General features: G+C 39.2%; 1 long non-coding RNA gene across 1 annotated transcript in view; it reads right to left on the bottom strand.

The window, feature by feature from the left end:
• Window positions 1–6,271: 6,271 nt before the first annotated feature.
• The window catches only part of LOC117083006, a 32,568-nt gene continuing 11,477 nt past the window's right edge, over window positions 6,272–27,362 (bottom strand). Inside the window, exon 3 of the long non-coding RNA XR_004436897.1 lies at window positions 6,272–6,433. This is a non-coding gene — a long non-coding RNA (uncharacterized LOC117083006). The remainder of the gene's footprint in view (window positions 6,434–27,362) is intronic.

The raw sequence follows: 27,362 nt of genomic DNA, 5'->3' as shown, positions 1-27,362 counted from the left end.
GACACATGCATACATATATACATACAAGGAGAAGGAACTAAGGGGATTGATGGTATGGTAAAGGAGTATATTGAAAAGATAGTGAGCATCTCACATAATCACCAGGAAAACTGGAGAAGTGAGCTTGGAGTGGGCAGAAATAGTGGGAACATTTGGAAGATAGGTCTAGCATGCATGACCACACAAAAAAATTATCACCACTGTGTTCAGCACAGGAGGCTGAATGAAGTCACTGTGCTTCCATCCAAGCAGCACAGACATATGACCAACTGGCCCCTGGAAACTGAGTGTTGTAATAATCACTTTTTTAAGTAGCAGGAATTCTCTGTAATTCCTAATTCTTTGGATCACCTTTGACACCAGAGGTGTCTGGCCACAATGTCCCATGCCATTTGGAATGTCAAACATGGTAATTTGCTTTCTGTAATAAGACATTGTTTTCTGTTACCATGAAAACAAGAATGATGGGGATGTCCCGAATATGGGACAGGGTTTTCAATGCTAAGTGATAACAGTGGGCCCACACATGCAATTTGAGGTAATCTTATCTCAGAGTCATACTTAATTCCAGCCTTAATACAATCCTTAATCCAAGGGCAATTTTCATTCCCCTTTAATAGATTATCTTTGCAGGTTCTGGAGATTGGAATATAAACATCTTTGGGGACCAACATTCTGACTACAATGGTAATTTATCTGGACAGTGTGGACACAAAATGATATTTTGTTTAAGAGCTCTAGATTTGGAGTCAGAATAATAATCTTACACACTGACTCCAACATTTATTAGTGATAACCCTGGACAATGATTATCCTTCTTCTTTAATTTCTTTAATTACAAAATGAGAATTGCAACACCTAATCCAATCTGTTTGCTAATATGAAGCTAGGTAGTTTCTTCTATAAAAAGAATGAAAATCTTCCATGGAAATTATACATGATGCCATTGGAACCAGCTATATCTTGCTGTGGATGGTGGATGCCTTGTTTTTTTAACTAATGTGAATAGGTCACTGAACTTATTGTTCTTCATTTTCTCATTTTGAAAAATGGGCATAAATTCATAAGCAAGTTGTGAAAATCAAATGAGACAATTTAAATAAAGATTCAAAGCATCATGTCTCATAAATGTAGTGAACACCTAACATCAGAACTGAAAATACTCATACTCAGTTTATTTGCACTAGGAATGCTCAACCTTTGCACTACCGATATTTGAGGCGGAACATTTTTGAGTTTTGCGGGATCTATACTGTGCACAGAATGTTTAGCAGCATCCCTGGTCTCTTCCCACTAGATGTTAGCTGCTCCCCTCCTCCCATCCCCACCCAGTTGTAGAAATCAAACTATCTAGGTATTGCAAAATGTCTCTTGTTGAGACCAAATCACTGTCTGTTGAGAATCACTTACCTAGACAAATAATTTGATTACTATTGGTTCTTTATAACAACAGTTAATTGGAAGTTACATACTTAGCTAATATATAAAATATAAGCATTTCTATACTTACATGCTATGTTATACATATAATATGTAGTAATTTATTTTTTCTCCCTACAGTAGTGAAAAACAGTAAGGGCGATTTGTTTAACTTCGTTGTTGGCCCAGCAGATAAACAACTGATTTGTTCAAGACCAAAGAGTCCATGTTTAACATCTCACTTACTTTGGAATATTCTTTCTTTTTTAACTTATCTGTATTCATTATGAGGCAATTACCACAACATACTTATTAGTTTAACTTGATCAAATATGTGTGTGTTCCCATTTTGTTAGAACACAAATACAAAATAACAAGTGAGTGGAGAAAGCTTATCTTTTTCTCTAAAACCTATTACTTCTGCTATTATGGAGAAGCTTCATGCTGTGTCTATCTAAATGCAAAATGCACAGAAAAGCTAAAGCAAGCTCAATGTTTTACTTAGAGTGAGGCTCGGGGAGTAAGTGATAATGACCCTACTTTTCACTTTTGACCTGAAAGAAGATGCAAATTATATATTACAGTAGGTGAATAAAGGTCAACATGGGAAGTTTCTCAATTAAACTTCACAAAATTTTATGGATTATTGATTAGATTTGCAGCATGAAATATTTCAGAAAATTTACTAGTGGGGTTAGCACATGGGCAAATATTTTCAGTAGTGAAATAGCCACTGCAGTGATCACTTGGACGGACAAAGTCTTTCCACTTAAACCAGAGTCCAAGGAATTAAATTGCACAGGTAAGAATGCCACTAAACCTTGTGGCACAACCATCAGAGTTAAACAAATGTTTAGCTGTCTATATGATATCCAAGTATTGGCATCTCATCCAAGCAAAATTAAATGGGCCAATTAACAAGGACAGGAAGCTCCCAGCTAATGCCACATTCTCCAGAGGTTCTCCAGAAATATGTGTGACAGCTAGGTCATGGTCAGAGAGTAACACAAAATGGACCAGGCTGAGCAGGGAGCTTCAAGGACACCTAACCCAAAATCTAAGAGGTTAGATCCAACAGGTTGATAAATGATGTGCCCAGTAATAAGGGATAGGTGATAATTGATAGAAGCTTCACAATTGGTAAGGAGTGTCAACAACTATGTCTTCTTCCAAGAAAATTATATCAGCCCCAGAAAATGTGATCAGAAGCCTCAGACAGGAAGGCTGTATTCATAAGGGTTCTCCAGATAAACAAAACCAATAGAAAATCTATAGCTATATCAACATCTATATTGACATCTATCTCTATAGCTATACCTATATCTATACTTATGCCTAGTATTTACATCTATATACATATATCTATACTTATCGTATCTATACCTATATCTATATCCATATCTATACATATATGTTGATATAACTATAATTGTATCTATATCTATGTCTATATCTATCTGTTGTGGGAATAGGCTCATGAAGTTTTGGAGGCCAAGAAGTCCCACCATCTACTGTCTGCAAGCTGGAGACTTGCACTAGCTGAAGCCCAAAGGTCCAAAGTCTTTGAAGTCCAAAGGTCTGACAGCCAGAATCACTGTTGTCCAGCTGCAGGAGAACCTGGATTTCCAAGCTCAAACAGAGAGTGAATTTCTCTCTCCTTCCACCTTTTGTTCCATTCAGATTCTCAACAGATTAGATGATGCCTGCCTGCATTGATGAAGGTGATCTTCTTTACTCAGTCTATGAATTCAAATGCTAACTCCTTCTGGAAATAACCTGAAAGCCACACCCAGAGATAATATTTTACCAGCTCTTTGAGCATCTCTTAAGTGCGTCAAGTGGACATGTGAAATTAACCATCACAAAGACCATGTCTTCAACATAAAAGGACTAGACCTTGGAAAGGTTGTCAAAGAGGGACACAAGTGAAGAGGAAGAGAAAGAACCACAAAGAGGGAAGCTCGTATCAGGAAGAAAGTGAAATCTGGTTTTCAGACTTGTATCACAAGATCAGAGAAGGACCTACATTCAGTATTCAGGAAAATGCTCAACTTATCTTTCATATGGTGGTTGTCAAACTTCAGAATGTGATCTTGGTAGCTGCTCTAGGATCAGAATCCCACTACGGACAATATGGACTGGCTGTGTATTTTGATCACATCCTAGAGACTTAAAAGTGAGTCTGCTGGCCGGCGCGGTGGCTCAAGCCTGTAATCCCAGCACTTTGGGAGGCCGAGACGGGTGGATCACGAGGTCAGCAGATGGAGACCATCCTGGCTAGCATGGTGAAACCCTGTCTCTACTAAAAAATACAAAAAACTAGCCGGGCGAGATGGCGGGCGCCTGTAGTCCCAGCTACTTGGGAGGCTGAGGCAGGAGAATGGCCTGAACCCGGGTGGCGGAGCTTGCAGTGAGCTGAGATCCGGCCACTGCACTCCAGCCTGGGCGGCAGAGCAAGACTCCGCCTCAAAAAAAAAAAAAAAAAAAATGAGTCTGCTAAAAACACTGGTCTACCAACGGTCCCAGGCTTAACACTAGACTGCTAATGGTCCCATCCAATAGGATACTTGGGACATGGGTATAGCAACCATGAACATGAAAAAAAAAAAAAATCATAACCAATGTGTTCAATACTGAAGGCTGGATGAGATTACTATATTTCCATCCAAGCAAAATGGATACACGGTCAACTGCTCCCTGGAAACTGCACATTGTAATCATGACTTTCATCGTCACTGAATTTTGCTCCTCTGAGATTATGCCAATAACAGAATAAGTGTATACGAAGGATAAATCTCAACTTTGGTTTAAGACTTGAGAGGGAGTTTATAAATGGCAGTCTAGGAGGCAAAGTTATTTCATCATGATGAATTAACATTTATTGACCAGCTTTTCCAGAAAAATGAGAAATGGAATACAGAGAAAATGTACTTCTCCACCATGCAGACAAGTGATCAATTTGCTATGCACGTTCACTCTGCAAATTTCTACTAAATGGTCTTCTGTGTAGGCCTCTGTACACAGTTAGGCCTGAGAGACCCAGTTCTTGCCTTCAAGCAGCTCAGTTTAGCTTGTGAACAGACAAGAAAACAACAAATACAATATAGTCTGGAAAGGACTAAGATGAATATTTGTACAGGGCTACAGGAAGAGCACGGAGGAGGAGTGTGGAGATGTCACTGGGAGGTTTTCCAGGAAAGGATCCATGGGTCTGAGCATAACTTAGCCAGTAAAGTAGAATGAGAAAAAGAATCACAGAGAGCCATGTATTAGTCCATTTTCACACTGCTATAAAGGAATACCTGAGACTGGGTAATTTCTAAAGTAATTTAATTGGCTCACAGTTCTGCATGACTGGAAAGGTCTTGTGAAATGTACAATCATGGAAGAAGGCAAAAGGGAAGCAGATACCTTCTTCACAAGACAGGAGGAGAGAGAATCAAGACTACAGGAAAAACTGCCATTTATAAAACCATCAGATCTCTTGAGAACTCACCCACTATTACCAGAAGAGCATGGGGGACACCACCCCCACACCCCCATGATCCAATCACTTGCCTCCCTCAACATGTGGGGATTACAATGTGAGATGAGATTTGAGTGGGAACACAGAGTCAAACCATATTAAACAGAATAATAGAACATTAGAGGGAGTTTTGTAGGAATGAGAATGGTATGTATTTATGAAAATCTCCAAATATACAGGAAAAAAATACAACATAATATAATAAGTCCTCATTATTACATGATGATATAATGAACCCCCAGCACTTCTGTTCAACCAGCTGTCCCACTATCCATGCCCATTGCCTTTTGACTTTGTTTTTCTCTGTTAGAGGATAAGAAGTTATGTGTCAACTTGATGTGATGGGCCATGACATGCTATGTTTAACCAATCTAGAAAACTGATTAAACATATTCCCATTGTGTTTGTGAGGGTGTTTCCAGAAGAGACTAAGTCTTGAATTGATGGACAGGTAAAGCAGATTGCCCTCTCCATTGTGGGTAGGTCTTATGCATCTGTTGAGGGCTTGACTAAAAAAAATGGTAGAAGAAGTTTGGATTTGCCCTCATTCTGTCAGGCTGCTTGAGCTGAAACATCAGTCTTTTCTTGCCCTTTGTGCTTCTGGCTCTCGGACCTTCATATCTAGACTGAAATATATTCCACAGGTGCTCTGTGGCTCTTTGGCCTTCACCCTTCACCACCAGCTTTCCTGGGTCTCCAGATTGCAGATGGCAAGTCGTGCGACTTAGCCTCCATAATCACATGAGTCAATGTTTCATAATAAATCTCTTTAATAGGAGCTATGTCTCTTATTTGTTCTCTTTCTATGGAGAACCCTAACTAAACACCTCCATTTCACATTCCACGTTTGTCAATAGCTAGACTGCCCATATATGAGAAGACAAGTTTTTGTTTCTGTTTCTTCATTCAAATTACTGTAATGATAAATGTCACCTGCATCAAGTTTTACTCTCTATACTATGCAGTTCCATCTCCACTAAAGGATATACATTCAAGAAGTATTTCATTACTGAATGGCTCTTTGACCTACACAAATTCAGACTTCAAAAGCTGCCTTGGGCAAGATGACTCCAGTACAATGTTACTAAAAAGATGTTCCTCTGTCTGTGGCTGTTACACCATATTTGGAGACCTTAGCATGCCTTTTGTTGAGGAGAACAGGACAAGGTAGGATTTTAATTCAGCAACAAACATTGGCACTGGTCTACTTCCTCACTGTTTTGAGGTTTTTCAGGGCATTTTTAATAAATTGAGGACAATGTACCCCATGAAAATCAGACTGGATCAAAGTGAATGTCAACTTACCTTTGCATTTTTTTTGTTCCTCTTTTCTTTGGTTTTTCAGCAGAGGTGATTTTTCCCTCCTCTTCTTTCACTATCCCCACTTCTCCTCCTCCTGTTTTGAAATAGAGAGCTCCAAGTAGCTGTATTACTGCTGCTATACACTGTTGTTCACTTTTTATTCTTGGATAGGTGCCATAAAAGGAACTGGAGAAAGATATGAATGCAACAGTTGCCATTAATAAATGCAAGACAGAAATACAGGCATTTGAAAACAAAATTTTAAAGCCTCACAATTTATATCTGCCATATGCTTATAACTCTATTCCTTATATCTTTATGCATATATACATGTACATATATACACACATACAATAAATGTGCTATATACATCTAGGGTATGTGAGTATATGTATCTATGACATACATACATAGTGTAGGATATATATTATATAGGTATACACATAGAGTTGGCCTAGCTTTGCAACTGTACCAGAGAACCTCTTGCTACACAAATCTTCAACACTACTTCCCATCTGTGGACACTGTCCAGTTGCTTGGAGGTCACGGCATGTCAAATTGCTATGAACGCTTAATCTCAATACCTGTCACAGTTTGAGGACTCACCCCAGTGGGTAAACAATGTGCTTCTTTTGTTTTTTGGAGACAAAGTATTGCTCTATCACCCAGACTGGTGTGCAGTGGTGCCATCTTGACTCACTATAATCTCTGCCTCCTGGTTCAACCAACTATCCTGCCTCCTACCCCTGAGTAGCTAGGATGACAGCCCCGCACCACCACATCTGGCTAATTTTCATATTTTTAGTAGACATGGGGTTTCACATGTTGGCCATGCTGGTCTCTAACTCCTGGTCTCAAGCAATCTCCCTGATTCGGCCTCCCAAAATACAGAGATTACATACAAACTTGAGCCACAGAACCCAGCCAATTACTGCTTCTTAATCCAATCTTCATCTTAAATCACGTGGTGAAATAGTAGGTGATGGTGCATTGGGGTGGATATTTTATAAAGGGTGATGCCACAGAGCACCCAGAACAATTAAACCTGAGCCTCTTAGGTTGAAGCTCTGGCATCAATATGAAGCTGTGTCTTGAGGATTTTAATTTAGTCTGCCTATGTGGCCTTCAAGAGGAGATGTCTGGATGCTGCATATTATCATACAGATTTGGGGGTTAGCCATAGTGGTAAGGGATAGGGGGATGTTAAAGACCCCACTTACTCTATTTGCTGGAGTAAATATGGAAATGAATCACCCATGTAAAAAAACAAATAAAAAGTCATAAAGGGATTCTAAAAATAAAAGTGAGCATTTATGTCATCTAACTGTAAAAGGGTGAATTACAAAGCATAACACTAAAAGGCAATATCACAAGAAAATACTTGAAAAAGCATTTCTTATATACTTATTAAAAACAACTATTGTTAAAATGTATCAAAATATCAAACCATAAATGTCAACATGGAGGAAATAATTTCCAAATATGACATGTAGTGATATTTGTAGTACAAAACCAGCTTTGTAAGTCAAGAACAAGAAAACACACACTACTACAGGCTATTTATTAAAGAAATATAAATAAATAAATGTAAGTTCAACTTTGCTATAAATTTAAGAAATTCAAATAAAACATAAAAATGTGTGTATATAAGTGTACACATAATTCCATACATAGAATACTTTTGTAAAATAATAAACACATGCTATATATTTAGAAAGAAACTCCAGAGAGTATGTAACAAAATGTTAACAGTAGTTGTAATACTTTTATCCAAACATTATCATACTAAATACAGTAGAAGTGGTAAAATTCTGGTAAATCCTCTTCCATTTATTATTGTCTCTAATGAGCATATATTCATGGCTTCATTTCAGGAAGTATTTTATTTTTTGTAGAGATAAAGTCTCACTCTGTCACCCAGGCTGGGTTGCAGCCTCAACTTCCTGGGTTCAAGCAATCCTCTTATCTTAGCCTCTCAAGTAGCTGGGACTACAACTGCTCACCACCACACCTGGCTAATTTTTTTATTTTCTGTAGACATGGGATCTTGCAGTGTTACCCAGGCTGGTCTTGAAATACTGACTCAAGCAATCCTCTTGCCTCAACCTCCAGGAGTGGTGGGACTACTCTCATGAGCCACCCCACCCAGCCCTCCAAGGGTGTTTTTAAGGGTTTTTGATCATGTTAATGGGCATGACACTGTTCATTTGCCTCACCTTAACTACCCTTTGGGTACAAAATGATTCATGTGCCCACATGACACAATATACCATAGGAAGCAGTGGAACCAAGGAGAGAAACGAAAGTCAGAAGCAAAGCTTTGAAGTTGTCCAGGATTTCTGTCAAATATGAGAGCCAGGAATGCATAAAAGGAATAAAGGAGGAACCATGCATTTTTTATATATTATGCAAAACAGGCGAAAATCAGTATGATGAGGCAATTTGTAAACCTTTGCAAATCAGGGAATTCCTATTTCTTTCATGCATCCATGCCTCTCACATCTATGATTGAGATAGTCATGGCTCATGATAAACCAGCAGTGATCAATCAATAAAGCAGACAAGTATATTGGAAGACAGTGTTATAGAGGTTGATTTACAGAAAAACAGGGAGAATAGAGAAGTAATATCCAAAAGAATGACTAAGTGTGGGTTGGAGATGTGTGCAACTGTGTGTATTTGATTAAAGAAAAAATTAGGGAAACCATAGCCTGTAGTGCAAATCTGATAAAACCTCTCCATTACAATGTTCTGATACCAGCATGTGCTTCATCTACTAAGAATTGAGGCTTAAAAAGAAAGGAAATTCTGACACAGGTTCCAACATGGATAAACCTTGAGCACATTATGCTAAGTGAAATAAACCAGACACAGAACAAATACTGTATGATTTCATTTATATGAGGCACCTAGAGCAGTCAAATTCATAGAGACAGAAAGAGAATGGCCACTGCCAGGCACTGGGGGGAAAGAGGAATGAGGAGTTATAGTTTAACAGGTACAGAGTTTCAATATTGCAAGATGAAAAAGGTTCTGGAAAAGGATGATGGTGATGCTTGCACAACAAGGCAAATATCCTTAGTGCCACCGAACTGTACACTTAAAAATGCTTCATGTGGTCAGTTTTATGTTATGTGCATTTCACTACAATAAAAACAAAAGGTAGAGGATTTGAAGTCAAAAAGCATGAAACAGTTTTCTACTAAGCAATTTTGGGTATGATTGAAGTTCTCAAGCAAGCTACTCCAAGAAGGTAAGGGTATTTGCTGATGAAGTTACTATATGGCTTTCTATATTAGTCTGTTCTCATACTCCTAATAAGAAATACCTGAGACTGGGCAATTTATAAAGAAAAAGAGGTTTAATGGACTCAGTTCCATATGACTAGGGATGCCTCACAATTGTGGCAGAAGGTAAAGGAGAGAAAGTCACATCTTACATGGTGGTAGGCGAGAGCTTGTGCAGGAGAACTCCCATTTATAAAATCATCAGATATTGTGAGACCTATTCACTACCACAGGAACAGTATAGGAGAAGAGACTCTAATAATTCAATTATCTCCACTTTGCCCCACCCTTAACACATGTGGATTATTACAATTCAAGGTGAGTTTTGAGTAGGGACACAGCCCTTACTTGGTTTGGGCCATAGTAGTGTCTTATTAAAACAGTACAATCCAAGCACAAAAACACACTCAGAAAGAATTATATTCTTTACCTCTGTCTTTCTAAGAAGATTTAAAAGAATTCAATTTGTAGTCCTTTGGAACACCTTTTTTTTAATTCTCTCATCCCATATTCTAAGACCTTTCCTTCACCATACCTCCCAATCATCACTTCTTCTCCCAGAGCTCACATATCTCACTTCCAACTCAAGCATCCTACTGAGGCAGAGCACATATTTTATTGAAGTCATATTGGAACATTTTTGCCTTAGCTTTACCCTTATTGGGTGTCTGTTTTCATCTACAGCTTAAAATAGGCTTTCCTGGCTTTGCCGATCTCCTGCTTTTAAACTGCATACAAGGTAAGGTGACAAAAGATAGGCTAAGTTAAGCAAACTAACAGCTCTCTAAATGATTGGTCTAAAGGTTGTCCACAATGGACCAACACACCATTGCTAGAAGTTTTAGATTTCAGGCTCTTTTGCCCTGACATGATTATCAATGAGTTGCATGCAAGGATATGAGATATCAGGAGCTTTCATGTCATTTGAGACTTAGATCACAAGTATCTCAGGAGAATGAGTCAGGTTTCAAATAACTTTCTTCTAGCTAGAATAACAACCAAGTCATAAGGTCCATTAGGAAAGGATTGAAGATAAATTCAAAACCAAATGCATGATAGCCTAAAACCAGGAAAGAAAACTTGGCAGTGCAATGAGAAGTGTCTCCTAACCCCTGGGGCCTTAGGGACTGAATACCAGAAGCCAAGCAGGAAATGCTGTGCAGAGATTGTCCTCCAGCTGCCAGGAGGACAGCAAGCCAGGCTGGAAGTGGTAAAGCTTGAACAAACATAAGCAGTGCCAAGATGAGTTCATCTCAGAAAAAAAGGATTGTTTCTTTGTTTAGAGGCAAAGCATAATTAACCTGGCCTAGATAGTCACAAATATCACCAACAAAGTATATTTTAGCTCAATGCAGTTGAAGTTAATATCAGAGACAACCACTGCTACGCTGTAAACTTTTTTTCATCACTCTTTGGGGAGAATTTCATGTTTATCCTCAGTTATCTAATAAAGATCTGTTTGAACATTTACAATCTTGTGTCACATCAACTCATCAATATCCAAAAGATATTGAAAGCTGGGAATTATGAATCAACTCTCCCAAGATAAATACTGATTGTATGAATGTTGCAGGCTTTGCTAAAGTGGCTTAGAAAGAAATTCAAAAGAAAATAGTTTGTGAATCGTTAGCACAGAATAAGAAAAAATAAAAAGCAACTCAATATGTTATTATTTCATAAATGGAAAATAAAAGTATCTACAAAAATAGCTGAGATAAGATTTCAGGCTTAATTCCTAGAGGTTAGTGTTGACCAAGTTCCATTCTGTGCAGGTTGGAATGCATCTGGGAGTATTGGAATTAATCACTTGGAGAAGAGCCCAGGCATACTTGAACACATTCTAGACAGGATGACCATGGTATGTTGAAGTAGCTGAATATGAATGATGATATCGAAGCACCTGAGAATTTTGATCTTGGAGAAGAAAGATTGGAGAAAATATAGAGAAGCCTGTAGGAGATGTGATTTTGTATCTGAAGATCAACCATGTAGGAAAAAAAGTTAGATGGTGCCATGACTTGGATATTTGACTCCTCCAATCCTCCAATCCTCATGACTCCTCCAATCCTCCTCCAATCCACACCTCATGGGTGTGGTGGAGTATTTGACTCCACCACACCCAACTAATTTTTGTATTTTTAGTAGAGATGTTAAAATTTCATCCCCAGTGTTGGAGGTGGGGCCTCATGGGAGGTATTTAGATCATGGGAAGAGATCCTTCATGAATAGATTAATGCCCTAGCTGAGGGAAGAGATAAGTGAGTTCTCACTCTGTTCGTTTCCACAAGAGCTGGTTGTTAAAAAAGCCTGGCACCTCTTGCCTCTGGCTCTCTTGCTTCCTCTCTTGCCATGTGATATCTGCACACACCAGCTCCCTTTTACCTTCTACCATGAGGATAAGCAGTCTGTGGCCCTTGCCAGATGCAGATGCCAAAACTTGAACTTTTCCAGACATCAGAATTGTGAGCCAAATAAACATTTTTCTTTTTTTTTTCTTTCGTTTTTTTTTTTTTGAGACTAAGTTTAGCTCTGTTGCCCAGGCTGGAGTGCAGTGGCCAGATCTCGGCTCACTGCAAGCTCCCCCTCCCGGGTTTACGCCATTCTGCTGCCTCAGCCTCTGGAGTAGTTGGGACTACAGGCACCCGCCACCTCCCCCGGCTGGTTTTTTGTATTGCTTAGTAGAGATGGGGTTTCACCATGTTAGCCAGGATGGTCTCGATCTCCTGACCTTGTGAACCGCCCGTCTCGGCCTCCCAAAGTGCTGGGATTACAGCGTGAGCCCCTGTGCCCGGCCACATTTTTCTTTTATATTACCCAGCCTCAGATACTTCTTCATAGCAACACAAAATGGACTAAGACAGATGGCCTGATGAGGTGAAAAAATCTTCCCCACTAGGCTTTGAGATAACAGAGCAGCTTCTTAGAAGGAAGAGGGATGTGTCAGTGGTCCCCAAGACCATGCCCACATTCAATGATTGGTAAGACTCACAGGACTCAGAAGTTGTTATACTACTCATAGTTTGCGATAGTGAAAGGACACAAACAAAATCAGCATAGGGGAAAGATGGATGGGCAAAGTGCAAGGGAAAGTAGACACAAGCTTCCAATGTGCAAGGGAAACTAGGCGCACTTCCAAGTGTGTCCTCCCAGTGGGTGCACTTAATACCTCTGGCAATGAGTTGTAATAATATATCCAAAGTATTGTCAATTGGGAAAGTTCACTCAAACCTTGGAGTACAGAGTTTTTATTGGAGGTCAGACACAAAGGCACATAGTCAAACATGATTTTGAATCTCTAGACTCTTAGAAGGAAACAAAAGTGTTTACCACAATGCACACCGCTTGCATGCACTATTTACACAATCTTGTATGCATGGTTCAAGACACTCCCCCCACCCAAAGCATGAAAAGCCCTCTAATCAATGGGAACATTCTAAGCACTTAAATTACAGGAAACTAACCAAGGCCCATCACTAAAGTGGGACTTTCTTGGGAATGTGCAGGGTTTGAGCAACCCAGGCCTGCTGTGTTAAGTCTTTCCTATACAGGGGACAAGGCTGGTGAGTCCATGGTGGAGGTTTTGTGAAAACTGCCTCCTCTTGCCTGCAGCCACTTTTTGTTTTGTTTTGTTTTGTTTTGTTTTTGTTTTTGTTTTGTTTGACATGGAGTCTCGCTCTGTCTCCCAGGCTGGAGTTCAGTGGCAAAATCTCAACTCACTGCAACCTCCGCCTCCCGGGTTCAAGCGATTCTCCTACCTCAGCCTCCCGAGTAGCTGGCATTACAGGTGTGCACCACCACACCCAACTAATTTTTGTATTTTCAGTAGAGATGGGGTTTCGTCATGTTGGTGAGGCTGGTCTCCAACTCCTGACCTCAGGCGATCCGTCCACCTCGGCCTCCCAAAGTGCTGGGATGACGGGCTTGAGTCACTGTGCCTGGACTGCCTGCAGCCTTCTTTTGTATGGTTCTTTGTGCAAAAGCCAGGGGAACTGGAGAGAGATTCATTTGGATTTAAAAATCCTTGCTCTGTCCTTGCTCTATGAATTTGAAATAAGATACTTTACTTTGGTGAATCTTTATTTTTTAATTAGAGAGAGAGAGAGAGGAGAAGAGAAAGCACGCACGGGGCCAGATGCCTCCAGCCAAGAAGGTGAGGCATAGAGATCTGTTACCACTAAGGAAGGTATCTGAATCACGTGGCACCAAATATGTCACTGGTGGAAGGTATCCTAGTTACTGGCAGCAAATCCATATGGGTCTGCAGCAACCTCAATTCTTGCCTTCTCAGAAGAAAGAATTCAACAGAGGGGCATATGGCAGGAAAAAGATGGAGGAAAGTTTCAGAGCAGGAGTGGAAGTTTATTAAAAAGCTTTAGAACAGTAATGAAAGGAAGGAAAGAAAAGAAAGGAAGGAAAGTACACTTGGAAGAGGGCCAAGCAGGTGACTCAAGAAACCAAGTGCACTACACTTTGGTGAATCATGAAAGAAATAGTTAACATTGTTTATAAAGTGTGCCTGGTAGATGTTATGTGAAAACTTGTTTTCTTTCCCCTGAGGTGGGGAAGGTGGGATTCCTGGTGAATCATCATATTTATTCCCTCACCCATTCTAAAACTCCAATATATACATGAAATATCTGGGGATCTCATTAAAATAGATTATGATCTGGTAGATTTGGAGATGGGCCCCCAAATTCTGTGATTTTAACAAGCTCCTGGGTGATGTTGGTGCCACTGGTCATGGATCACATGATGCCCAGGGGGTGCAGCACTATGTCATGGCGGAAACTAGGAAGCAGGTTTAGTACAGAATCATATTTATACCCTCTTGACATCTCTTCTCTTGGTCCATTCCCTTCACCTCAGCCTAGTACAACTTAGAGTGTTGCAGGGCAGTAGTTTTCAAGCATTGCTTTTGAAACTATCAAGAATTACCTGGCTTTCCAGTTAAATGAAGATTCTGGGTCCCCACTGCACAGTGGTCCATTCTGAGATGAGCTTGGGAACATGCTGTTTTTGTTGTTTTTCTTAAGTGGAATCCTCTGTGATCTGATTTAGGTAGTGGAGACCCCAGGATCTCTATATGAAGGAGGCTGGGATCATCAATGTGATGGAGGGAGGGCATGCATGCTGCTTAGAAGCTGTGTTTCCATAGCAAGCACCTGGTTTCTGATGGCTCAGTGTATTAGTCTGTTCTCACACTGCTAATAAAGACATATCTGAGACTGGGTAATTTATAGAGAAACATTTCCTCATGACTGGGGAGGCCTCTCAGTCTTGAAGGCAGAGGAAAAGAAAGGCACATCTTACATGGTGTGACAGCAAGAGAGCATGTGCTGGGAACTCCCATTTATAAACCCATCAGAACTTGTGAGACTTTTCACTACTGTGAGAACAGTATGAGGGGAACCACCCCCATGATTCAATTATCTCCACCTGGCCCCACCCTTGACACCTGGGGATTATGATAATTCAAGGTAACACTTGGGTCAGGACACGGCCAAACCCTATCACTGAGATAATATATTTGTTCAGGTGACTCTGAGGATGTGATGGAGATTTTTGTGTGGTCTAAATCCTTTTCAACCTCCCTTCAGTGCAGCCACTGAAAGCAGGCCTCTGGTAACCATACTTCTGCTCACTCCAGGAAGGAGAAAGGGACCAAGAGACTCTAGACAAGCTATTTTATTCTTTTAAGCATAGTTTGTTTTATCAGTAGCCAGAAAGTAATAATGCTTACCTAGAATTTGATTTTATTTCATTTTATTTCAATTTATTTATTTTTTAGAGACAGGGTCTCACCCTGTCAACCAGGGTGGGGTTCAGTAGTGCAATTACAGCTCACTACAGCTTCAAACTCCTGAACTGAAATGATCCTCCCACCTTACCCTCCCAAGGAGCTGGGATCACAGGCATGTACCACCATACCTGGCTGTTTTTTAAATTTTTTGTGGAGGTGGGGGTCTGGCTACATAACCCAGTCTAGTCTCAAATTCCTGGGCTCACATAATGCGTCAGCCTCCCAAAGTGCTGGGATTACAGACATGATCCATAGTGCCCACCAAAATTGGGATTGTATAATCAAAGAGTGCAGAGGAGATGGCCAGGAAATTCTATTTGTTCTCTTTACTGGTTCTCTTATACCTAATTGGAGTACAAACTTCACATTGAAACTGATGTGAATGTGTTTGACATTTTACTCAGTCTATTCTCTTTCTCTCCTTCAAGAATGATGCCAAAAGAATTAATAGGTGGAGGTAATTGAAGTTCTGGATTTATGGTCATGTCATGCATTCTCCCAGCAGCTTGTCTAGTGTATATAGCTGTCAAAAGTGGTGAGGAGCCTGCTCTGGAGGTCTGCACTCCCAGAGTGACAAAACTCTGTGCAGATTTCTAGTTACCAGGTTGCCTTCTCCTCCCACATTAAAGGAAGCATTGGCACAGATCCTGAAATGGAAAAGGACTTGGAAGTTCCAATCCCAGATCTTCCTTTGCTTGTACAGAGGAACAGACTGAGATCAGGAGAGGTTTCATGATGACATCTGACAGTAACAGGAATACAAACCTATCCCCTTCTCTCTCACAAAATTATTTTATCCACTGCATCATTCTTCTCCCTTACAATTAGGAACAAATTAGCTTCCTCCAAAACAGGATAGCCTGCAGAGAAATGACATGAAGGTCAGTAATACATATTTATATTGAGTTAAGGAACAGACAAGCTGATAAAAGGATTAATGCTAGTTTCCTTCCCTTGACATATTTCTTAATAATTAGGATATGTGGAAAATAAGATGCCTTCTGGAATTGATATTAGTTCTAAAGAATCATATAACAGAAGAAAAGTGAAGTAAAGCCAGGAGACCAATGTTACATTGTGAGATTAAAATAATGCTGGATTACTATATATACCTTTAAATGGGAAATGATTCACAGTGCAAGTATAAATAAACCCTGTATGTTGTTTTGCTTTTTACTGTGGTTTATGTTTATGGCTAGATTACAGTGGTTATGCTTTAATTGTCTAAAAACTAATATCAGTTCTCCTCTACCCAAATGAACTTTGTCTTTCAATGCAGTCAACTTGTAAGGACACATGCTGATTTCAATTATGTTGTTGCTACTTAAAACATGCCTAAGGTGGCCAGGTGCGGTGGCTCATACCTGTAATCCCAGCACTTTGGGAGGCCGAGGCGGGTGGATCACAGGGTCAGGAGGTGGAGACCATCTTGGCTAACATGGTGAACCCAGTCTCTACTCAAAATACAAAGAGTTAGCCGGGCGCTGTGGTGAGTGCCTGTAGTCCCAGCTACTCTGCTGAGGCAGGAGAATGGCATGAATCCGAGAGGCGGAGCTTGCAGTGAGCCAACACCCCATCACTGCACTCCAGCCTGGGTGACAGAGCAACAAAAAATAAAAATAAAATAAATAAAAATGCCTAAGGCAATTCTTCAAATATCTTATTATGGCACACTTTTGTACACAGTCTCGCATGTTTGATGTGATGCAAAAAATCTTTAGAGAAAATGTGTGTCCCTATAAAGGTTATGGAAGGTTGGGAAAATCATTTGGAGCAAAACGAAAGAGGAGATTACTGAAAACAAAAGAGGAGGAGATTACTGAAAACATGATGATTTTTCGAAAGCGATCCATGTGTTCTAATGGAACAGTGGGTTAATGTGATGTGAGATAAATGCTCATCTTCCAGATCTCTCCCAGTGACTCTACCTTAGTTTGAATGTGAAGCAGTTTTAAAGGCAGATGTGCTCTGGACAGCATTCATCAAATATTTAGCCAGAACTCTTGGTGCAATGATGCCTCCGTTGACTCCATTGGTCAAAGATGTGTGTGGGCAGAAGCTGAGCCATGTCAAAGTTCTATGATTGCTACCTGTGGAAGGTAGTGGTAGATGTGTCAGAATGACAATGAAGACAGGCAGGGCATGGCCTAAGATCTGCCCATTTAATCTGGTGCTCTCCTCTCTTCTTGATCTAAAGAGGAACAGGGGAGATTTTACTCCTGAAGTCAAATCAGAGTGATGTGTGGAGACAGTTATACGCTATTTGCCTCCTCGATGCCACTGAGCTGCCACCCTGATTTTCTATGCTTTGCTCACATCAGAAGATAAGGCTATGGGAAGGGATGCATCATGGCAGCCATACATTGACAATGAATCCAGAGGAGAGACTTTTAGAAGCATCTGCTCTTCTGTATTTGAGAAACTCAGCCCTTTTCAGTTGCTGGAATAAAGTAGCTTCCTAAGATGAGAAGCAACTTGAAAGGCAGTTCTGACATCTAATAGAGAATTCTTATTATTGCATAGGTTCATTTCATATCATTCTAGAAAGTTGTAGGTATGTTTCCCAGTTCAAAAGTAGAAATATCAGGAGAAAACATCAAAAAGAGAAATCCCATTTTACACTGATCAGAGATCACATGGTGTAAAATGAAGAAGCCAAGAAGTAGAAAGACATAGCCTCACCCATTTGCCTGGAGCTGGTACTTCCTGCTGGCTGGGGCGTCCTGGTTTGCATTGTATATGACCTCTCTCCAAGAGTCTACACTTGTCATCCTCACTGTATGGTGGCCTCAGAGTTCCTTTACCAGGGGACAAGAGTGAAAGCTTCGAGGTCTCTTAAGATTGAATTCCCAGACTTTGCACAGCATTTCCTCTGCCACATTCTGTTAGTCAAAGTACATAACAAGGCTATTCCCAGATCAAGGGTATGGTGGACACAGGGAGGTGTCATTCATCAGTTATTATTAGGCAGGCAATCTGCAATATTTCTTTCTGAATTGCCTCAAAGAGAATATGATTGGCATCTTGATTTCTGAAATCCATGTCCTAAACCCTCAAGTGGCTCCTTTTGTGACACAGTTTCTATTTATTGAAAAGCTAAATCTGGAAGAAGGAAATTATAAAGGAAGATCTATAAAAAACATTTATTCTTGAATATATATGTATGTCTATATCACAAAAACTTTACAGGCTTTTTAAATCTGCAGTTAAATTTGTTCACATGATTGTTCATTTAATTTACTTATTTAACATATTTCAATAAGTAACACATGTACATAGCAGAAAATCAAAGGTACAAAAGGGCATACATGAATTGAAAAGTAAGCCTTTCTTGTATCATATCTCATTACCCCTCAGTTTCACCATAAGAAACCATATTACTGTGTTTGTAGAAAATTTAGATTTATATCATTTTGCTCTATTCAAATCAAATACTCAATACTAAATAAGAAAGAGACCCATAGAGATGGGGAAGGGGGTACATTTATTTAGTTACAACAACTGTGAATTTACCAACTGACTGTACCACTTTCTGTGTCTCACAGATTAGAAACATAAATAACAGAAAGAGAAAGAAAAAATTGTGGAGATGTATACAGATAAGAATCTAGGAAGTTCCACCACAATCCATCTGCATGACTTTCAAAATGCCTGGCAGGGAGACAGTGTAGAAGATGATTAGTTATCACTCTGGCATCCCCAGCATCTCAAATAGTCCTTTTTAAAGGACCTATAAAATATTAATAAAGTCCACAAGTATATTTAGCTAATATGTAATGCCAATGCTTACCATTAGCTTTTGTCTGCGATGCTATATGTGACCTATAAGGCAAACATGACGACTGTTAAGATTTAGGAAATAGGTATGAGTTTGGTGGCATGCAGGAAAGATTACTGAGATGATGACAGTATTTTCAGTTAATTTCAGTAATATACTTGGTGTAGAAGCCAGATTGTGGAGAGTCGAGGAGTAGTAGTAGTTCAAGGACAAGTATAGACAACCTATTAATAAGTTTATCCATGAAGGAAAGAATAATAGCTGCCGCAAGTCATCCAATTGCATAAATGACATTTTCATAGGAAAGACTTGACCATCAGCCTTACTTATTGCTACAGGCCAACTTACTGTTGGAGTAGAGCAAGCTTTCTGGAGAGTCACATATATATGCCACCCCATCTTTAGTAGAAATCTCGAGCTCCTATGATTTGGGTCAGAGATGACAAGGGAGGAACTAAGAATCATAGATAAAATGTACTGAATGTTTGTTACATGCTAGATCCTGTCCTGTCTAATTTACATATATTATGTCATTGCATTTTTGCAGAAACCCAGCTGGATATCATTGCTGCACCTGCCCTGCAGGCAAATAAACTGAGGTCTGCAGAGATTAAAAAAATTCCTGATGAGATCAGAGCAGAACCGAAGGAGATGGAGACACAAAAAACCCTCCAAAAAATCAATGAATCCAGGAGTTGGTTTTTTGAAAAGATCAACAAAATTGATAGACCACAGCAAGACTAATAAGAAGAAAAGAGAGAGGAATCAAATAGATGCATAAAAATGATAAAGGGGATATGACCACCAACCCCACAGAAATACAAACTACCATCAGAGAATACTATAACACCTCTACGCAAATCAACTAGAAAATCTAGAAGAAACGGATAATTTCCTGGACACTTACACTCTTCCAAGACTAAACCAGGAAGAGTTGAATCCCTGAATAGACCAATAGCAGGCTCTGAAATTGAGGCAATAATTAATAGCCTACCCACCAAAAAAAGTCCAGGACCAGATGGATTCACAGCTGAATTCTACCAGAGGTACAAGGAGGAGCTGGTACCATTCCTTCTGAAACTATTCGAATCAATAGAAAAAGAGGGAATCCTCCCTAACTCATTTGATGGGCCAACATCATCCTGATACCAAAGCCTGGCAGAGAAACAACAAAAAAGAGAATTTTAGACCAATATCCCTGATGAACATCAATGCAAAAATCCTCAATAAAATACTGGCAAACCGGATTCAGCAGCACATCAAAAAGCTTATCCACCATGATCAAGTGCGCTTCATCCCTGGGATGCAGGTGGTTTAACATTCACAAATCAATAAATGTAATCCAGCATATAAACAGAACCAAAGACAAGAACCAAATGATTATCTCAATAGACGCAGAAAAGGCTTTTGACAAAATTCAACAGCCCTTCATGCTAAAACACTCAATCAATTCGGTATTGATGGAACGTACCTCAAAATAATAAGAGCTATTTATGACAAACCCACAGCTAATATCATACTGAATGGGCAAAAACTGGAAAAATTCCCTGTGAAAACTGGCACAAGACAGGGATGCCCTCTTCACCACTCCTATTCAGCATAGTGTTGGAAGTTCTGGCTAGGGCAATCAGGCAAGAGAAAGAAATCAAGGGTATGCAGTTAGGAAAAGAAGAAGTCAAATTGTCCCTGTTTGCAGATGACATGATTGTATATTTAGAAAACCCCATTGTCTCAGCCACAAATCTCCTTAAGCTGATAAGCAACTTCAGCAAAGTCTCAGGATACAAAATCAATGTGCAAAAATCACAAGCATTCTTATACACTAGTAACAGACAAACAGAAAGCCAAATCATGAATGAACTTCCATTCACAATTGCTTCAAAGAGAATAAAATACCTAGGAATCTAACTTACAAGGGATGTAAGGACCTCTTCAAGGAGAACTAGAATAACCGCTCAGTGAAATAAAAGAGGACACAAACAAATGGAAGAACATACCATGCTCATGGATAGGAAGAAAATATCGTGAAAATGGCCATACTGCCAAGGTTATTTATAGATTCAACGCCATCCCAATCAAGCTACCAATGAGTTTCTTCAGAGAATTGGAAAAAATGGCTTTAAAGTTCATATGGAACCAAAAAAGAGCCCACATTGCCAAGACACTCCTAAGTAAAAAGAAAACTGGAGGCATCACCCTACCTGACTTCAAACTATACTATAAGACTACAGTAACCAAAACAGCATGGTACTGGTACCAAAACAGAGATATAGACCAATGGAACAGAACAGAGTCCTCAGAAATATACCACACATCTACAGCCATCTGATCTTTGACAAACCTGAGAGAAACAAGAAATGGGGAAAGGATTCCCTACTTAATAATGATGCTGGGAGAATTGGCTAGCCATAAGTAGAAAGCTGAAACTGGATCCTTTCCTTACTCCTTATATGAAAATTATTCAAGATGGATAGAGACTTAAATGTTAGACCTAATACCATAAAAACCCTAGAAGAAAATCTAGGTAGTACCATTCAGGACATAGGCATGGGCAAGGTCTTCTTGTCTAAAACACCAAAAGCAATGGCAGCAAAAGCCAAAATTGACAAATGGGATCTCATTAAACTAAAGAGCTTCTGCACAGCAAAAGAAACTACCATCAGAGTGAACAGGCAACCTACAGAATGGAGAAAATTTTTGCAATCTACTCATCTGACAAAGGCTAATATCCAGAACCTACAAAGAACTCAAACAAATTTACAAGAAAAAAACAAAACAATCCATCAAAAAGTGAGGAAGGATATGAACAGACATTTCTCAAAAGAAGACATTATACAGCCAACAGACACATGAAAAAATGCTCATCATCACTCGCCATCAGAGAAATGCAAATCAAAACCACAATGAGATACCATCTCACACCAGTTAGAATGACAATCATTCAAAAGTCGGAAACAACAGGTGCTGGAGAGGATGTGGAGAAATAGGAACACTTTTACACTGTTGGCGGGATTGTAAACTAGTTCAACCATTATGGAAAACAGTATGGCAATTCCTCAAGGATCTAGAACTAGATGTACCATATGACCTAGCCATCCCACTACTGGGTATATACTCAAAGGATGATAAATCATGCTGCTGTAAAGACACATGCACACATATTTATTTGGGCACTATTCACAATAGCAAAGACTTGGAATCAACCCAAATGTCCATCAGTGACAGAATGGATCAAGAAAATGTGGGACATATACCACCATGGAATACTATGCAGCCATCAAAAGGATGAGTTTGTGTCCTTTGGTAGAGACATGGATGCAGCTGGAAACCATCATTCTTAGCAACTCACAAGAACAGAAAACCAACACACCGCATGTTCTCACTCATAGTTGGGAACTGAACAATGAAATCACTTGGACTCGGAAGGGGAACATCACACACTGGGGCCTATCATGGGGAGGGGGGAGAGGGGAGGGATTGCATTGGGAGTTATGCCTGATATAAATGATGAATGATGGGTGCTGATGAGTTGATGGTTTGCAGCCACCAACATGGCACAAGTATACATATGTAACAACCTGCACATTATGCACATGTACCCTAGAACTTAAAGTATATAATAAAAAAAAAAGAAAAAGAAATATTCCTCAAGAAGAGCAACCCAGGATATATAATCATCAGATTAACCAGGGTTAAAATGAATGAAAATGTTGAGGGCAAAAGAGAAGCCCAATAAGATTAACAATGATCTCTTGTGTTTCTGCAAGAGATCACTACAAGCAGAACAGTGGGAGCCAACATTCAACATTCTTAAAGAAAAGACTTGTGAGCCCAGAATTTCATATCCAGTCAAACTAAGCTTCATAAGTGAAGGAGAAATAAAGTCCTTTACAGACAAGGAAATGCTGAGAGATTTTGTCACCACCAAGCTTGTCTTACAAGAGTTTCTGAAGGAATCACTAAACATGGAAAGGAACAATCAGTACCAGCCACTGCAAAAACATACCAAATTGTAAAGGCCATCAATACTAGAAGAAACTGCATCAACTAATGGGAAAAACAACCAGCTAGCATCAGAATGACATAATCAAATTCACACATAATAATAGTAACCTTAATGTAAGTGAGCTAACTGCCCAAAGTAAAGGACACAGACTAGCAAACTGGATAACAGTCAAGAGCCATCTGGTGTACTATATTCAGGAGACCCACGTCATATGTGAACACACACATAGCCTCAAAATAAAGGGATGGAGGAACATTTACCAAGCAAATGGAAAGCAAACAAAAAAATGGCAGGGATTGCAATCTTAGTCTCTGATAAAACAGACTTCAAACCAACAAAGATCAAAAGAGACAAAGAAGGCCACATAATGGTTAAGGGTACAATTCAACAAGAAGATCTAACTATCCTAAATATATATGCACCCAATACAGGAGCACCTAGATTCATAAAGCAAGTCCTTAGAGACCTACAGAGAGACTTAGACTTGCACACATTAATAATGGGAGACTTTAACACTCTACTGTCAATATTAAACAAATCAATGAGATAGAAAATTAACAAGGATATTCTGGACTTGAACTCAGTTCTGGACCAAGTGGGCCTAATAGACATCTACAGAACTCTCCACCCCAAATCAACAGATTATACATTCTTCTCAGCACCACATCACAATTATTCTAAAATTGTCCACATAATTGGAAGTAAAACACTCTTCAGCCAATGCAAAGGAATGGAAATCATAACAAACAGTCTCTCAGACCACAGTGCAATCAAATTAGAACTCAGGATTACAAAATGCACTCAAAACTGCATGACTACATGGAAACTGAACAACCTGCTCCCGAATGACTACTGGATACATAACCAAATGAAGGCAGAAATAAAGATATTCTTTGAAACCAGTGAGAACAATGGCACAACATACCAGAATCTCTGGGACACAGCTAAAGCAGTGTGTAGAGATAAATTTATAGCACTAAATGCGCACAGAAGAAAGTGGGAGAAAGGAGTATTTCAATTTATGAAAATGTACATTTTGGATTTGGTAAAAAATAAATAAATAATAAAAATATAGAACAGTGATAATAGTTAGTTAACAAACTAAACCAATGAAACAGAATCTATCTGCCTGTCTATGTATCTATCATTACATGTCATGTTCTAAAAATTGATACATTAAAAAAATCTCTATAATCCAGAAGACTGCTGAAATATCTTAATTTTATTACTTTTCTAACACAAACATTTAACTTTCTCATTTAAAAATGACATTACCTCTGATATCAGCCTAAAAATGAAAGTTGCCTTGTAACATATAAGCATAGGTAATCAAATGAGAAGTGAAAGAGATCAGCGTATGAGAACAAAATGAACCAATTCTAGATATGTTGCTATTAACATGTCTCCAAAAGTCTCTTTCACATAGGAAAACTTATTTTGTGATTAAAATTACCAAGAACAATGTTTTATGTTTAGAAATGGGTGCTTGGGTGCTGGTAATACAGATTAAGAAGTAACAATAATCTAAACGGTTAGGTGAATTTTGTAATATAATTGTGACTGTTCTTTGGTATGTGTTTTTTGTTTGTTTGTTTGTTTGAGACAGGGTCTCAGTCTGTTGCCCAGTCTGGTCTGCAATAACATAATCATAGCTCACTGTAGTCTGGAACTTCTGGCCTCAAGAAATCCTCCTGCCTCAGCTTCCCTAGGGCTGATATTACAGTCATTAGCTACTATGTTCTCACCTGTTCTTTCTCTTGGAGCAGGAATTGACAAACTTTTTCTATAAAGGGCCAGATAATAGATATTCTCACCACAAGGGCCATATGTCACAATTACTCAATTCTGTTGTGTAACACAAAATCAGTCATGGACAATATGTAAAGAAACCATTGTAGTTGTGTTCAAACAAAGCTGTATTTATGAAATAAAAGGCAATTCAGTTTGCCTGCAAGTCATGGTTTGCAAATTCATGCCTTAAAAGACAAACCTGGACTGCCTCGCAAATAAACATATCTAACAGGGTAACTATTTCAGTCAAAGAATAATGTAACCTTGAGTCCCTTTTCAGGGTGAACTTTTACAAAGGGAAAACTTTGACAATCATCATTGATTGGAGTCATGACAATTGTGTGTATTCCTAACAAATAATGTGAGAATGGGGAAGATAAACAGGATTGTATTAGACCTGCCTCCATAAGTGACTAGGCTTAAAAATGCTGAAACAGCCATCAGTGTTTTCAAGGTTCAGCCACTTCAAAACAATAGTCAGATACTTACTGCAAATTAAAACAGATGCAAAAAACACACAGGGATGTAAAAACAATCAAAGCCACTGAAATGGAGCATCAAGTCTTGAGTTATTTAACCACTGGGCTGAAGCAACTCAACAAACTCCTCACATTAAATGGCATCTATTTTCCCCACATTTCAAGTTTCAATTAACTTTTCCTGCCAGAAGGGATCACAATTCGAACACCTGAGTCCTATTTTAATAAACAGGATTTGGTTCAGAACACCTCACAGTTACCTCAGAGAATGGCAGTTACAGAAACCTGCTCTTGAATTTGGCATTTACAGGGAGAAAGGTTTCAAAAGACCTTCAATTGCATTTTCCTGCCCAGTGATAGTGTGTAAAATATGAGCCCATAGTCATTGATGTTTAGGCATAATAAATTTATAAAACAAACATCTTGTTCCTCAAGATTCTATAAACAAGTCAGGAGCAGTGGCTTATGCCTATAATCCCAGCACTTTGGGAGGCCAAGGTAAGCAGATCACTTAAGGCCAGGAGTTTGAGACCAGCTAACCAACACAGCAAAACCTTGCCTCTGCTAAAAATACAACAGTCACCTGAGCATCATGGTGCATGCCTGTACTTCCAGCTACTTGGGAGGCCAAGGCACTAGAATCACTTGAACTCAGGAGGCAGAAGGTGCAGTGAGCAGAGATCACAAAATAATGGCCATTGCACTCCAGCCTGGATGACCCACACACAAAAGATTCTATATTTTTTCATGCATATGGATGTACAACTTATGTATGGAATAGAATATAAAATAAAAGTTAAGAGCACAATAGTCACTCCACTAGGGAGTTTGCTCTAATTGTGTTGACAAGGATTACCAATGTGGGCAAAAATTCAGAATCAATAGTTGATTCAGATATCTCACAGAGCTGTGACCTGCAAGCCTATAACACATAATACAAAGTAAATATCATTGTGTTACTTTTGTACAGCTTGATAAGCTCTGTACCATGCATTGACATTGATTATCTATTTTAATAAACACCGTGCAAGACCAATAGGATAAATCCCTCATTTGGAAATGAGGTTGAAGACACAGGTTAATTGATTTAACTGAATTCATAGAGTGAGTTGATTTTGCAGTTAGGATTAGACTTAAGTTCCCCTCATTCACATCTGATATATTTCATGCAGAGAAAATAAGCCCCAAAAAGCCTGGAATTTTTGTGTGATTTGTTTACAGCCATATCTCTACCAAAATGCAGGGCATGATGTAGGTATTCAAAAAGTTCATGTTGAATAAATGAATGAATAGATCTTTTTAAAATGGTTAAAGTGAGTGCACAAAAAAGGTAAAAGCAGACCACATTAAAAAATACGAGATGGTCTCACTCTCCTTGTCTTTGCAGCAAATCATCAGTTTTGTTTCTTTCTGCCGCATCTTTTCTATGTCTCAAGGGGCCCAAACCCACTATCACCTCTGGTGATTGGCCAAGTGCAATAGGCCAGGAACAACAATTAATCAGTGAGAGGGATCAGAAGACAGGAGTTTTAGACCCAGTTTTTCTACCTGGAGGGTTAGCTGTGGACAAGCCATTCCTTTAAGGAGTCTCAACTTCCCAGTCCTTTCTGGCTTCCACACGTAACTCTTCGGGACTTACTCTGCTCTGATTAACTACAGGAGTGTGGGAAAGGTCAAGTAAGATTATGAAGATATTTTACATACAATACATATTGATGAAGTCATTATTGTACTAATTCTGCAGTCATTTTCTCAGAATAAGATCGAGAGTGAAACACAGGCCATGGAATTACAATAACATTATTTGCCGTAGTGGATGAAGACCAGACCAATGTCTCTTGATCCTTGGAAGAGTTCCCTTTCACCCCCCAGTTCTGTTCAAAGATACTCCATGACATCATTTCATTCTGATGTTGGGGGCACTTCTTCTGGCCAAGACCCTGAACTAAACTTTCCCGACTGCCAAAGTGGACT

This window comes from Trachypithecus francoisi, unplaced genomic scaffold (genome assembly GCF_009764315.1).
Source record: "Trachypithecus francoisi isolate TF-2019V2 unplaced genomic scaffold, Tfra_2.0 Contig00274, whole genome shotgun sequence".
NCBI classification, from domain to species: Eukaryota; Metazoa; Chordata; class Mammalia; order Primates; family Cercopithecidae; genus Trachypithecus; species Trachypithecus francoisi.
This window is presented reverse-complemented; position numbering and strand designations above follow the sequence as displayed.